Below are 13266 nucleotides of genomic sequence, written 5' to 3' on the forward strand. Positions count from 1 at the left end.
TATATTTAACATTTATTAGCATAATTTATTTGACATTGATTAGAATTAGGTTTGTTCAATCTATAAATAAATGTAGTCGAAACTCCTCTTGTATCATTCGAATTTGACATTAGTGAATTTTCTTCTCCATTTGCCCGTGGTTTTTTCTTGAAAAAGTTTCGACATAAAATTTGTGTGTTCTATTCTTCTTTCTTTTTCTTTGCGATCTTTCTACATTGTCATTATCGACGTTCAGTTTTTAACACTGCTCTTCTTGAATGGAGTCGAGTAGTCATTAAATCTTCCCTCATGACCACAACCTACTCAACTTACACACCATTCAATTATGGTGCCAGGAATGTTGATCCAGTCGCAACCCTCAACTTTGGCCTTATCTATGATGCCACCTTCAATGACTATCTTTATTTTCTTTATGCCCTGAACTACACACCTAGTCAAATTAAAGGCACTACGCACAGAAATTTCACTTGTTAAAACAACAGAAAGTACACCAAGGAAGATTTTAACTATCCATCCTTCTCTGTGCCCTTCGAAACTGGCTTGGGCATAGAGGGCAGCATCGTGAAATACAAAAGGACCCTTACAAATGTTGGTGCACCAGCAACATACACGATTTCATTGTATTCACAGACATGAGCAATGAAAATGTCAGTTGAGCTAGCAATATTAAGTTTCAGTACACAATACGAGAAGAAAAGCTATACGGTGACATTCAGAGCTAGTTCTATGCCATCTGGTTCAACTGGCTTTGCTAGTCTTGAATGGTCTGATGGCAAGCACATTATTGGTAGTCCAATAGCTTTCAGCTAGACATAACAGGGCTGCCCAGTGATCTCTCTTGCAGTATAATGAACCCATCTTATACTAATATTATAGCAACTGTACAGGTAAGGCCAACTGAATTTATAAATGCTAGTGGTTTAAAAACAATGTAAAGACAAGGTGGGGAAATAATTGTATAGTGACCTTCCTGTATGAGGAACTGGCATATGAAATTATACTAGATTCATAATTATAATTTGCTTCTATAAATCTTGCATTCTTCTAACATTCCACATAGCAACTTGACCATTAATTCAGAGAGGAAAAAGATTAGAAACAATGTAAGCAAAGTAAGGGTATAATTAGTGGAATGGCCCCTGAATTTTGAAAATTTTATAATTATGTCCTTGTAATAAAGCATGACAAATGCTTGGCATTTATAATTATATATTGAAATGAAATGTGAAAATTTTATATGTACTCCATTTATTTTAATTACTTAATTCCTAAAACAGATTAGGTAGCTAAACAAGAAAGTAAAATACATCAATGGAGTATATATAAATTTTTCACATTTCATTTCAATATATATTCTTACCATTTTCAACTATAAATAAGAATGTTTGGGTATTCTCTCAGTATTGAGGGTTAAATTTATTGAATTATTTAGAATTAGGATTAAAAATGATAGAATGTGTGAGTGTTGACGATTTAACAAAGGGTGATCAAAATAGAAACAAATGATAATATTAATGACAAAAACGAAATTTTTTATAGTTCAGTAACCAAAATAGAAACACAGTAATAGTTGGATGACTAATGGTAGAATTTATCCTAAAATTTAAATAGGAAATTATATAAAATAAAAAATTCGAGGAGCTATATATTAAATTACGATGGTGATGTCAGTTTCGAACTGTAGTTTAATTAGTTCATGTATTACAAATGTAAAACCTAACATATAAGTATCTTAAAGCACCAAAATGAACCTAACATATTATTTCATGAAAAATTACAGAAAAAGGGAAAGAACTAATTAACAAACAAAAAAGCTCATCTTCTTTGAACATACATATTCACTTACAGGGAAAAGCAAAACAAAAAGAACAAAGCGATATATAAGCTTTGCTGTATGCGATCTAATCTAATCCTACTATGAAATCAGAGCAACTCACCTTCGGTGGTACGGGAGAAGATAAATGGCGAAAGCGTCCATTGGCGATTAATTCGAGCATCTTAAGTTTTAACAATTTCTAGCTTCAAATAAACTGCAAAATCAAAATAAAAAATATCAAATATTATAGAAAGAGAAAGGCCTAGAGAGACTAACCCTAGAATTTTGGCCAAACTCTAGCAGGAGTAGGAAGGCAAGAGAAAATAGAGGAAAAGAAAGTCAGCGAGTGTGAGCTGTAAATTAAATAAGTATAAACTGAACTTTTAGTGACTTAGTAAATTTCCATTTTAATTAATTAAAAATTACAATTTGATTACTAATTTATTTAAAAAAACAAAAATCACCCAACCATAACAGTGACATTTTTTTAATAATAATTTTACTCTTCACCTTTTATACTTTTTTGTCAATTTACCCTTAATTTTATATAAAATTATAAAAAAATAAATTAGTTAAAACAGAGGAGACGTTTTTGGGGATCGTCCTTTTCTTTCTCTCTAAAAATATGTTATTTTGTAGTTAAAACTATTTTCATCAATTTATTTATTATTAAAATATTTTAAATAATGATAATTAATATATTTTAAATCAAATAATTTAATCTATCTCAAAAATAAGATATAACTAAATTAAATAAGTTTAAAATATATTTTTAAAAGTTTCACTATTATAAATTAATGCACTCACAACTATAATACTAGAAATTCTATTATGTATGTAGAAACCACAGATTTAGAACATAGATGTGTGTTAAGATATGATAAAAATAAAAAATATGATTTGAAATTAATTAATTATATTAACGCATTAAATAGGTGTGATATTAATTTTAAAAAACAGATTAAATTATGAGGAAAACTAAATTTAAACATATAAATAGATAATATAAACAAGACTAGATGCACTACAATTATTTATCATGGTTTTATTATCATTTGTGAGTTAGTATTGAGTTGACTTGTGACACCAACTTGATATTTCTATAATTATAGAAATACTCACGAATTGTATAACTTATTTTAATTACAAAATGACATTTCTATAATTTTTCTAACCGAATTGATAATTTGGTTGAGGTTGGCACCAACTTGATAAAACACTTAATAAATAGTATAGATATACAACCGATGGTGATAATAAATTATGCATATTAAAAAAATGTATAAAAATGATTAAAATGTATAAAAATGATTAAAATGAAGTTATAGTTGGGTGGTAAATTTAGAATTTTATTAGTCCAAATTATGGGAGTTCAAATCTCATCATAAGCGTATTTGTTTTTGTTAAAATAAAAAGATTAAAATACCCTCAAATAGTATAACCTATTTTAAATATAGAAAAGTATTGTCGTAATTTTTTCAAATAGTATAACGTTAAATGAATCTCTCTCTATATTAGCTTTCCTTCTACTATTCAACATAGTTAAATTCAAATAAGATATTATTTACTTCCTATCTCTAATAAAGAAAATCTTTTTTTTTCTTTTTTATATTTTCATTACTTACCCATAACTATGTTTTCAACATTTATTGTAAATTTATGCCACTTACCTTAATTATAAATGTTGAACTAAACAATATAAACATCCAAGTTCAAAAAAAAAAAAATGGTACACAGCAAATTATTCACCAAATTTCAAAACCTCAAATCCAATTTCTGTTTATTACCAGTACCATGGATCTCCGTATTATAAGACATCCAATAAGGGGATGTCTATTGTTTCATATCTTGTCATAAGTTTTATTTTTATTTTTTAAAAATAAAGACTTAATTGTTAATGTCCTTTTATTTTCATATGTATCACTGGCAAAATATCTCTTTAAAAATACACCCCACTTCATTTTTTAAAATATAATTATTTCAGGATTGATATTGAGATTGCCCTCCCCAGTCCCCACCATCCTCAACCAAAACATGTTGAATTGGATATATTCGTACAGGACACCCACCAAGTTTATTTTTAAAAAGTTTTAATTTAGACGATTGGCTATGTCTTTTAGATAATTTTATTTTGATTGATTATTGTATTTTAATTATTTATTTGCGATTGTTTTGAAGGAAAAAAAAATTAAAAGGGCTTCCATCGTGAAATGAATGTGGCAGCCAAAAAAACAAAAGGATATAATTTTGTTTAAGGCCCCTCAATTTTTTAATTGTTTTCTAATTTAATACCTAATTTTAGGTTTCAATTTAATTGCTTTAATCCCTCAAGCATGTTTTAATTTGTGCAATTATATCCTTACATTTGTTCAATTGAGCCCCTAGGTGCATTAATGGTTTTATACAATTTGGGAAGTTGTAAACTTGTTACATATTACATTTTATTAATGCAAAATTGTTAAAATAAGACCCGTACAATTTTATTTCCATATTATCGAAATTGAACAAGAATGTTACATACTACATTTTACTAGTGTAATATATATTTTTCATGGTTTGACTAATATTAATTTTTTTTCCTTTGCAAAATTTTGCACTCTTTTTTGTTTTTATAAATCTGTAGGTTTGCATCTAATTCTTCTTTTAACTTTTCTAACTAATATATTAAAAATAATATATTAGGTAAATATATTTTTTATTATTGGTTTATCTCAAATGATTATTAATTCATTATTTTTAGATTTAATAAATAATATCCATAATGTTAATGGACTACTTCTCAAAATGTAATTTTATATTTTTATAAAACGCAACAACTTAAACTTGAAAAATTATATTTACTTTATATCTAATTTCTTTTAGATCTAATTGGTACCGAATATTGAAAATTGTAAATCAAATTTATATCTATTTTAAGTACTTGACTAGCTCTATTAACTTTTACAATTTCAACCTATATCATACCACTTGTCTTTTGGTAGCCAAAAATTGTTTTCTTGAACCAAGGAAGGTACGAAATGGTGTAAAATTTCTTTAACCAAATGAGATTTAACTACTAAACAAACAAATAATAGAGAAATGGAATAAAAATAAAGGAAACCACTGATGAGGAAAATGGGCTTAAATTTTGAAAAGAGAGGCAATAGAGAGCAACTTGGAGAGGTAGGGTTTTAAAAGAGGGTTAAGGGAAATGTAGATACACGTTGGAAGAGAACTCAAAAGGGATCCCCAAAAGAAAATGCCCATTTTGGTGACTTTTTGATGCTGAAAGAATGGCCTTCAAACATGATAGGCTTCGGATGGGCCACTTGCATTCTACCATTTAAGCATGATAGCCACTACCACCGTCAAACTGGCCCAAGAAAAAACCGACGATGATGACTTTTGGCGCCGGCAACAAAATATGGGATTGGAGAAAATAAAATCAAGAAGAAAGATTTTATTAATTAAAAATAAATTCTTTATTTAATTAAAAAAGGTTTAAGGTATAAAAAGCTCTCAATTTTTTCAGAAAAAGCAATTAAGCCCTTATTTTCTTGTTCACTCAATTAGGTACTTAAACTTTTAAAATGCATAAAAAATACCCTCAAACTTTAAAAAAAAAGCAATTAAGCCCCTATTTTTTTTTTGCACTCAATTGAGTATTTGAACTGTCAAAATGCATCAAAAAGTTCCTTTGACCGTTAACTTTACAGTTGATTGTTAAAGTTAACCACCCCTAATTTTTTTTTAGTTAAAGCCACTACGTGTCACAACTACAGCGTGACATGTGACAAAAAATTATAAATCAATAAAAGTTATAAAAATTATTAAATTTTAATAGAAAATATAAAAATATTAAAAATTAGAAAAAATAAGAAAAATATTATAAAATATTATAAAGTCGTAATAAAATTATAAAAATATAAAGAAATATAAAATTCGTAAAAAAAATTATAAAAATTATTGTACCAGAAGAAACATTTTATAATTTTCTATAACTTTTATTGATTTTTACTTTTATTATTTTTTGTCACATGTCACGTTGTGTTGCGACAAGTGATGGCTTTAACTAAAAAAAAATTGGGAGTCATTAACTTTAATGGTCAACGTTGAAAGTTAATGGTTAAAGGTAATTTTTTATGCATTTTATAATTTTTTATGATTTTTATGAAAATTTATAATTTTTATAATTTTTTTATGATTTCTATATTTTACAAAGTTAATGGTAAATTTTACCACTAAGTTGTAACACCCTTTACCTAACCAAACTGTCAAGTCTAGGTATCGGATGCTGCATTAACTAGATTTACCTAATAATTTTTTCTAATTCTAATTTAGGTACATACTTTAATGACTTAAATTTGAAAATCTAACTGAAATTTCAACTCTTATTAACTGGCAATGAATCTCTAAGACTTTAAGTCTAACGGATGTTTACAAACTTGGATAGTGGTTCAATAACATATATAGGCAACTTAAACCCTGAAGCAAGGCCTCTACGGGTGCCCCTCTATACATATGCACAGCGGCTACTCTTTGCTTAGCTCCTAGTAAAGTTTGTGTAACGACCTGATACTCAGGGTGTTGGATCGCCGGCACCCCTACGGCGCAGCGGAAAAATTTAATAATCGGCGACCCTAACCACGGATCCATGTGTGAGGGACGAATCGGGGTGAAAAGGGTTACGAAATTACCTAATGTTTGTTCTGAGTAGACAACAACTTCTCAACAATGTGTAGTCTGATCTACAATCGAACCAAGCCGCAATCTATTGAGACTCCGACCTCTACGTAATCCACCCAGTTGACTACGAATGGAAGAAATCCCCAAAACAGTTTTGAAAGTAATTTTTCTTTGACGGCTACTAGACCAAAAACAAAGAAAAACGGGATTCTTATATCCTATTATTTTAGGGTTTTTAGGAATTAAATAAATATAATAATATTTTAAACCGAAAATTATAATTACATTAATTATAATATAATTTCGGTAAACCATATATTTATTTGAATTCATATGCTAACCAAATTCATGTCCTCATTAAGCGTACAACAAACTTGAACATAATGTGTTGGAAATTTGATTATCGAATTAAATTAATTCTATAATTAATTTAATTCAAGCGAAACCCAAAAATAATACCAACTATGGTTTATTCCGTTCATTTCAACTATAGGATGTGACCCTGTAGGTTCCTGTAACGTTAGCAGTAATACTAGAACGATTCCAATGTTACAAACAATGAGTGGCATCTAGCAATGCATCATTGCTACCTAAGTCACAAGAGATCATGATTCGACATAACCTTTTTTTTTATGATTAACCTTTTATGCAATAATCCTTAAGTCTTTTATCTCTGGATTGGACACAAGTCATGGAATAGTCACACTTGTATAGTCCATTACATGTTCCTTGATACCTTAAGCAGACTACAATATACAAATAAGTATGACATCTCATATCAACTTATTTGAGCATGGCCATACATTTCTAGTCTCACTTAATCAAGTGGCCCAACATATTACTCCCATTATGTAGGAGGGACTTATTCTATATCGACCAACCATATCCCTCTACATCGATTGTGGTATATCCAACATCAGCCTTTATAGAACAACCAGTTACGGTGTACGTTTGACTGGATCAAAATATACTACTCACGATGTTGGGATTATGATGATCTCAAGTCTGAGGATCATATACATATTAATCACTATGAGTAATGTCGTGACAATTACATAATAATCCAAGAAACATACTCATAATGGGTCAATCTAATATGTTGTTCTCTAACACACATATTCATGCATCAATTCTGACATTCCATATCAATGATAACTCTTTATCATCAATCAACTACATGTTAGTCTTAATGCATTATCTTTTTCCTATCTAACAATAATAGTTGTGACAGCCCAAAATTGACCCTAGTCGGGAAGTGGTTTCGGGACCACTAAACCGAGTCGTAAAAATTATTAACCGTCATAATTGATGCTCATTATATGTACATGTGCATGTGTGAAAATTTCGTGTTTGAATTTTGTTAATTGTAAGTGAATTTCATCGAATAGGACTTATGTGAGAAAATTTTAAAATGTGATAGGTCAATGCGTAAGGACCTATTAGAGCATGTGGAAAAAGGGGGGACTTGCATGTCAAATTCCCCCCTACTAGTAGTGGCCGGCCATGACAAGCATGGTAGACCAAGTGTGATGGGCAAGACATGTCATAGACATGTCTTGTTGGTGCATCATGGGTGGAAAAAAAATAAAATAAGGAGCATGGGCATAATAATGAAAGGAAATGTGATGAAAACAAAAAAAAAGGGTGTGTGGTTGTCCCCCCATTTTGCCGAAACTAGAAAGAAAAACAAAGAAAAAAATGCTCATCCTTTGGTTCATCCTTGGCCAAAAATTTTAATGAGGAAGGAAGAAGAAAGGTTGAAGAGGTTCGGCCATGCATGTGACTAGGCTAAGGTATGTTAGGTGATGTTCCATGAGATGCATGCATATTTTAGTTGTTAGCTTGAGTTCTACCTAGCCCATGGTCTAAATCTTGCTATGTGATGGAAATGACACTCGGCCATGGATGCATCATTCTTGGTTGATGTTTGATGTTGTGGTGATGAGGCATGAAGATGAGTTAAGATTCGGCCTAGGTGGATTTTGTGTTAATGCCATTGCATGCTAAATATGAAGCTTGTTAATGATGCATGTGATGGTGGATTGATGATTCTTGAATCTCCTTTTTAGCATTTTGAGTGAGCACATATGTGCATTGGTTGCTAGATGGGGAAGAATCGGCTAGCAAGTTGTGTGCTAAGGCCGAATATAATTTTTGTAGGTTAATGAGTAATGCATGTGCTAAATTGATGGAAAGGGAGAGGATGCTTTACTAGTGTATATATGTGTGTATTAGCCAAGTTTTGAACTTGAAACAAAAGGGTGTTTAGTCAATACAAGTGACCATACTTGTAGAATGTATTAAGTGTTGAAATCGGCCCCAAAATAGACATGCATATTCGGCCAAGGGGGAAAAATTAGCAAAAATGTTGAGTTTGATTCATGATTCCGTACATATGTGACCTTAATGTCTAATGTATAAATATGGGCTAAGTGCCTTGTGTTCCTCTTTTCGATGCTCAAATGATTAAATCAATTTATTTGTTTAATTAAGCTCAAGAGAAAAGGGGAACTAAATCCGATAAAGGGAAGGAAAAAGTGGTCGAATAGCTATCGGAATCGTTCGACAACACCCGAGGTAAGTTCTTGAGTAAGAGAGCTTAAATTAAGATTTGATTAGATCATGTTTTAAGCAAATCAAAATCATGCTCTTTGTGTGTGGCTATTGAGCCGAAATTACAAGAATGATAAGTGTCTTGTGTTCGAGTTTTGCTAACGAAAATGAAATAAGAATGTGCCATGATTTATTGTTAAATGTGCATGGTTATTTGAATGATGTCCGGGCTAAGTCCCGAAGGCTTTGTGCTAAGTGACCATATCCGGACTAAGATCCGAAGGCATTTGTGCGAGATACTAAATCCGGACTAAGATCCGAAGGCATTTGTGCGAGATACTAATTCCGGGCTAAGCCCGAAGGCATTTGTGCGAGTTACTAAATCCGGGTTAAGTCCCGAAGGCATTTGTGCGAATTACTATAACCGGGCTATGTCCCGAAGGCATTTGAACGAGGAGCTATATCCGGTTAAATTCCGAAGGTACGTGATTTGGGAATGAATGATCTTGCTGTAAAAATTTCAGTTAATACTCTAGAAACATCCCAACATTGAGGTATGTTTCGTATGTGCTTGAATTTAGTTGAGCCCTTACAAATAAGTATTCGCTCAGTTGATAAACGAGCTACCGGCCTTTGGCTAAGTTGATCTTTTGTGTATGTACATAAGGGTTGATAATGTGAAGCAAGTATGATATCGAAAATTTGTGCATATGAAATTATCCGTTTAGCTATTTGAATGCTATACTTTTGTTGTGCTGGAATTCCTTGCTCAAAACTTACTAAGCATAAATTGCTTACTCCGTTTCATTGCTCCTCTGTTTTATAGATTTGGTTCTCCAGCTATCGGACTCGGGATCTTGAGGTCAAAGTCGCCCACACTATCAAAGCCCCCTTTTGGTACAATTTTGGTTGAACTTCGAAATGGCATGTATAGGACTACCCGTTTGTTGTGGGTCGTGGACCCTTTGGACTTGTATAAATTTTGGATAGCCATGCGAAAATGGCTTATATGTGTTTGAGTATAATGTTATAATCATTTGGTGTGGATATGCAACAAGGATTGGCCATGGGAATGGTTAATCACTTTCATAAATTGTGCTATTTATGCAAAAAGGGCTAGTTGAATCATGGAAACCATGAAATAGGTAAAGTCTACCTTAAAGGCAGATGCTGACAGCAGCAGTGATGTAGATTTGGAAAATCACTAAAAATAGTAGGAATGGAATTAAATAGTGAATAAATTATGTAAACGAACCTTGATGAATCTATTTTCATAGGAAAGTAACGAAATAATCATACGGACAGTATGTTAAGAGATATTCAGGTTCTGGTGAGACAGGGCCAGAACGGTTTCTGGATTTCCTGTTCCGACTTTGGAAATTCATTATAAATTAAACAGAGACAATTAGGAGTCAAGCCATATATTTATAGATTCCTCTCTGAGTCTAGTTTCTATAGAAACAAACGGCATCAGTATTGAAGCCCTGTACAGGGAGATATCCAAGTCGTAATGCGCAAAGGTCAGGGTAGTCGATCCCTGTAACATGGGAGACTTTGACTAATAAACTGTACTAATTGGGCCAACCAAAAATTCTACAAAAAAATATGTAGATGGACATATGAGTCTAGTTTCAGGGAAAATTTACGGAACTGGATTCCAAGTTTCTGAACTCAAGATATGATTTTTAAAGCGACTATTACGCAGATTGGCAGTGTCTGGAAAATTTTTTTTAAAAGTCTGTTAACACCTCGTGTTCGACTCCGGTGACGGTCTCGGGTTCGGGGTGTTACATTTGATTGGTATCAGAGCTACGGTTTAGTCGATTCTAGGACTACCGTAATGCGTTGGGTCTAGCTATACATGCCATTTTATGTGATTATTTGATAGTGTGGTGATTTCTGACATTTGCAAATGTGTTTATTTATAGTAATGGATCCCGATCCCGACCGAGAGGTAGCTGATGATCTTGAGAGTGTAGCGCCTGCTCCCGCACAAGGGACAGCGCCGGCGGACTCTCAACCTAATGCTAGTAACCCGAATGATGAAGCTAGACAAGCTTTCTATAGCGTGATGAATGATTGGTTCAACCAATACATTCGAACTAATACGGCTGTTCCACAACCTCCATTCCCGACTAATACCACCCCCGCACCTACAATACCTCCAGTAACTGACCAAATAAGGTCAAATAAGCCCCCAGTTGACAGAATCTGAAAACATGGGGCTACTGAATTTAAGGCTACGGATAGCGACGATGCCGAGCAAGCTGAATTTTGGTTGGACAACACTATCCGAGTACTCGATGAGCTATCTTGTACACCCGATGAATGCCTAAAGTGTACTATCTCCTTGCTACGCGATTCTGCCTACTATTGGTGGAGTACTCTGACTTCTGTTGTGCCCCGAGAGCAAGTAACTTGGGAGTTTTTCCAAACTGAGTTTCGGAAAAAGTATATCAGTCAGAGATTTGTTGATAAAAAACGGAAGGAATTTCTTGAGCTTAAGCAAGGTCCCATGTTGGTTACTGATTACGAGCGAAGATTTGTTAGACTTAGCAAATACGTTCGGGAATGTGTTTCGTCCGAGGCTATCATGTGTAAACGCTTCGAGGATGGGCTGAATGAAGATATAAAAATGTTCGTTGGCGTTCTTGAAATACGAGAGTTCGTAGTACTTGTCGAGCGAGCTTGTAAAGCCGAAGAGCTTAGAAAAGAAAAACAAAAAGTTGATGAGGGAACTGGAGAGTTTCGTAAAAGATCTTCGGGAAAGTCTCTTCAACAGGCATCGAAGAAATTTCGAGATGATGTGGACTGGTCGAGAGGCACTTCGGCCTTTTTAGACGAGATCGTGATCGACCCCCTGTGGGTACACGAGGCACTTCGGTCGCCAGTGTTGGGAATGAACGTCGAGACAGAACGAAATGTCGATATTGCGGTAAATGGCATTCGGGAGTTGTAGATTCCCTGACCGCTCCTGTTACAAGTGCGGATCAGTTGACCACTTCATTAAAGATTGCCCGAGGTTGTCTGAACAGAATGTAAATCAGAGTGGGAAACCGGGTGCTACCACTGCTCGAGGTAGACCATCTAGAAATACGGGCAATGCTAGTGGTGGTCAGAGAGGATCTAGAGATGCTACGACCAGATCCGAGGCTCGTGCGCCTACTAGAGCTTATGCTATACGTGCCCGCGAGGATGCTTCTTCGCCTGATGTTATTACCGGTACTTTTACTCTCTTTGATACTAATGTAATTGCTTTGATTGACCCCGGTTCTACTCATTCTTACATATGTGAAACCTTAGCATCCAGTAAGACTTTACCTATTGAGTCTACTGAGTTCGTAATTCGGGTGTCAAATCCCTTGGGTCGTTACGTGCTTGTCGACAAAGTGTGTAAGAAATGTCCCTAGAAATTCGAGGTTCCTGTTTTCCGGCGGACTTGATGCTTTTGCCGTTTGATGAATTTGATGTTATTCTTGGTTTGGATTGGTTGACCGCGCATGATGCGGTTGTGAATTGCAAAAGCAAGACTATTGATTTGAGGTGCACAAATAACGAAGTAATCCGAGTTGAGTCTATGGACTTGGAGGGGATGCCAGCTGTAATATCAGCAATGTTGGCCCAGAAATATGTAAGAAAAGGGTGCGAAGCATACCTTGCGTATGTACTTGATGACAAAGAATTAGAAAAGAAACCCGAATCTGTGCCGGTGGTTTGTGAATACCCGGATGTTTTTCCTGAAGAATTACCGGGTTTACCACCTGTTCGGGAGGTAGAGTTTGGTATTGAGCTTGTACCTGGGACTACGCCGATTTTGATAGCTCCGTATCGTATGGCACCAACCGAGTTAAAAGAGTTGAAAGCTCAGTTGCAAGAATTGACGGATAGAGGTTTTGCTCGACCAAGTTTCTCACCTTGGGGTGCACCAGTATTGTTCGTGAAAAAGAAGGATGGAACCATGAGGTTGTGCATTGACTATCGTCAACTGAATAAAGTGACGATAAAGAACAAATATCCGTTACCACGTATCGATGATTTGTTCGACCAACTGAAGGGAGCCTCAGTGTTCTCAAAAATAGATTTGAGATCGGGCTATTATCAGTTGCGAATTCGAGATCCGGACATACCCAAAACTGCCTTCAGAACGAGATATGGTCACTACGAGTTCTTAGTGATGCCGTTTGGGCTCACTAATGCTCCTGCGGTATTTATGGATTTGATGAATCGGATCT

General features: G+C 33.9%; 1 long non-coding RNA gene across 1 annotated transcript; it reads right to left on the reverse strand.

Moving 5' to 3' along the window:
* Window positions 1-434: 434 nt before the first annotated feature.
* LOC107898424 (uncharacterized) lies at window positions 435-2154 on the reverse strand. Its single transcript, XR_001684397.1, has 2 exons — window positions 1938-2154; window positions 435-879 (listed from the first exon to the last, which is right to left on the reverse strand). It is a non-coding gene; the product is annotated as an uncharacterized lncRNA (long non-coding RNA).
* Window positions 2155-13266: the final 11112 nt, after the last annotated feature.

The sequence above is a fragment of the Gossypium hirsutum genome, chromosome D04 (assembly GCF_007990345.1).
Source record: "Gossypium hirsutum isolate 1008001.06 chromosome D04, Gossypium_hirsutum_v2.1, whole genome shotgun sequence".
Lineage (NCBI taxonomy): Eukaryota > Viridiplantae > Streptophyta > Magnoliopsida > Malvales > Malvaceae > Gossypium > Gossypium hirsutum.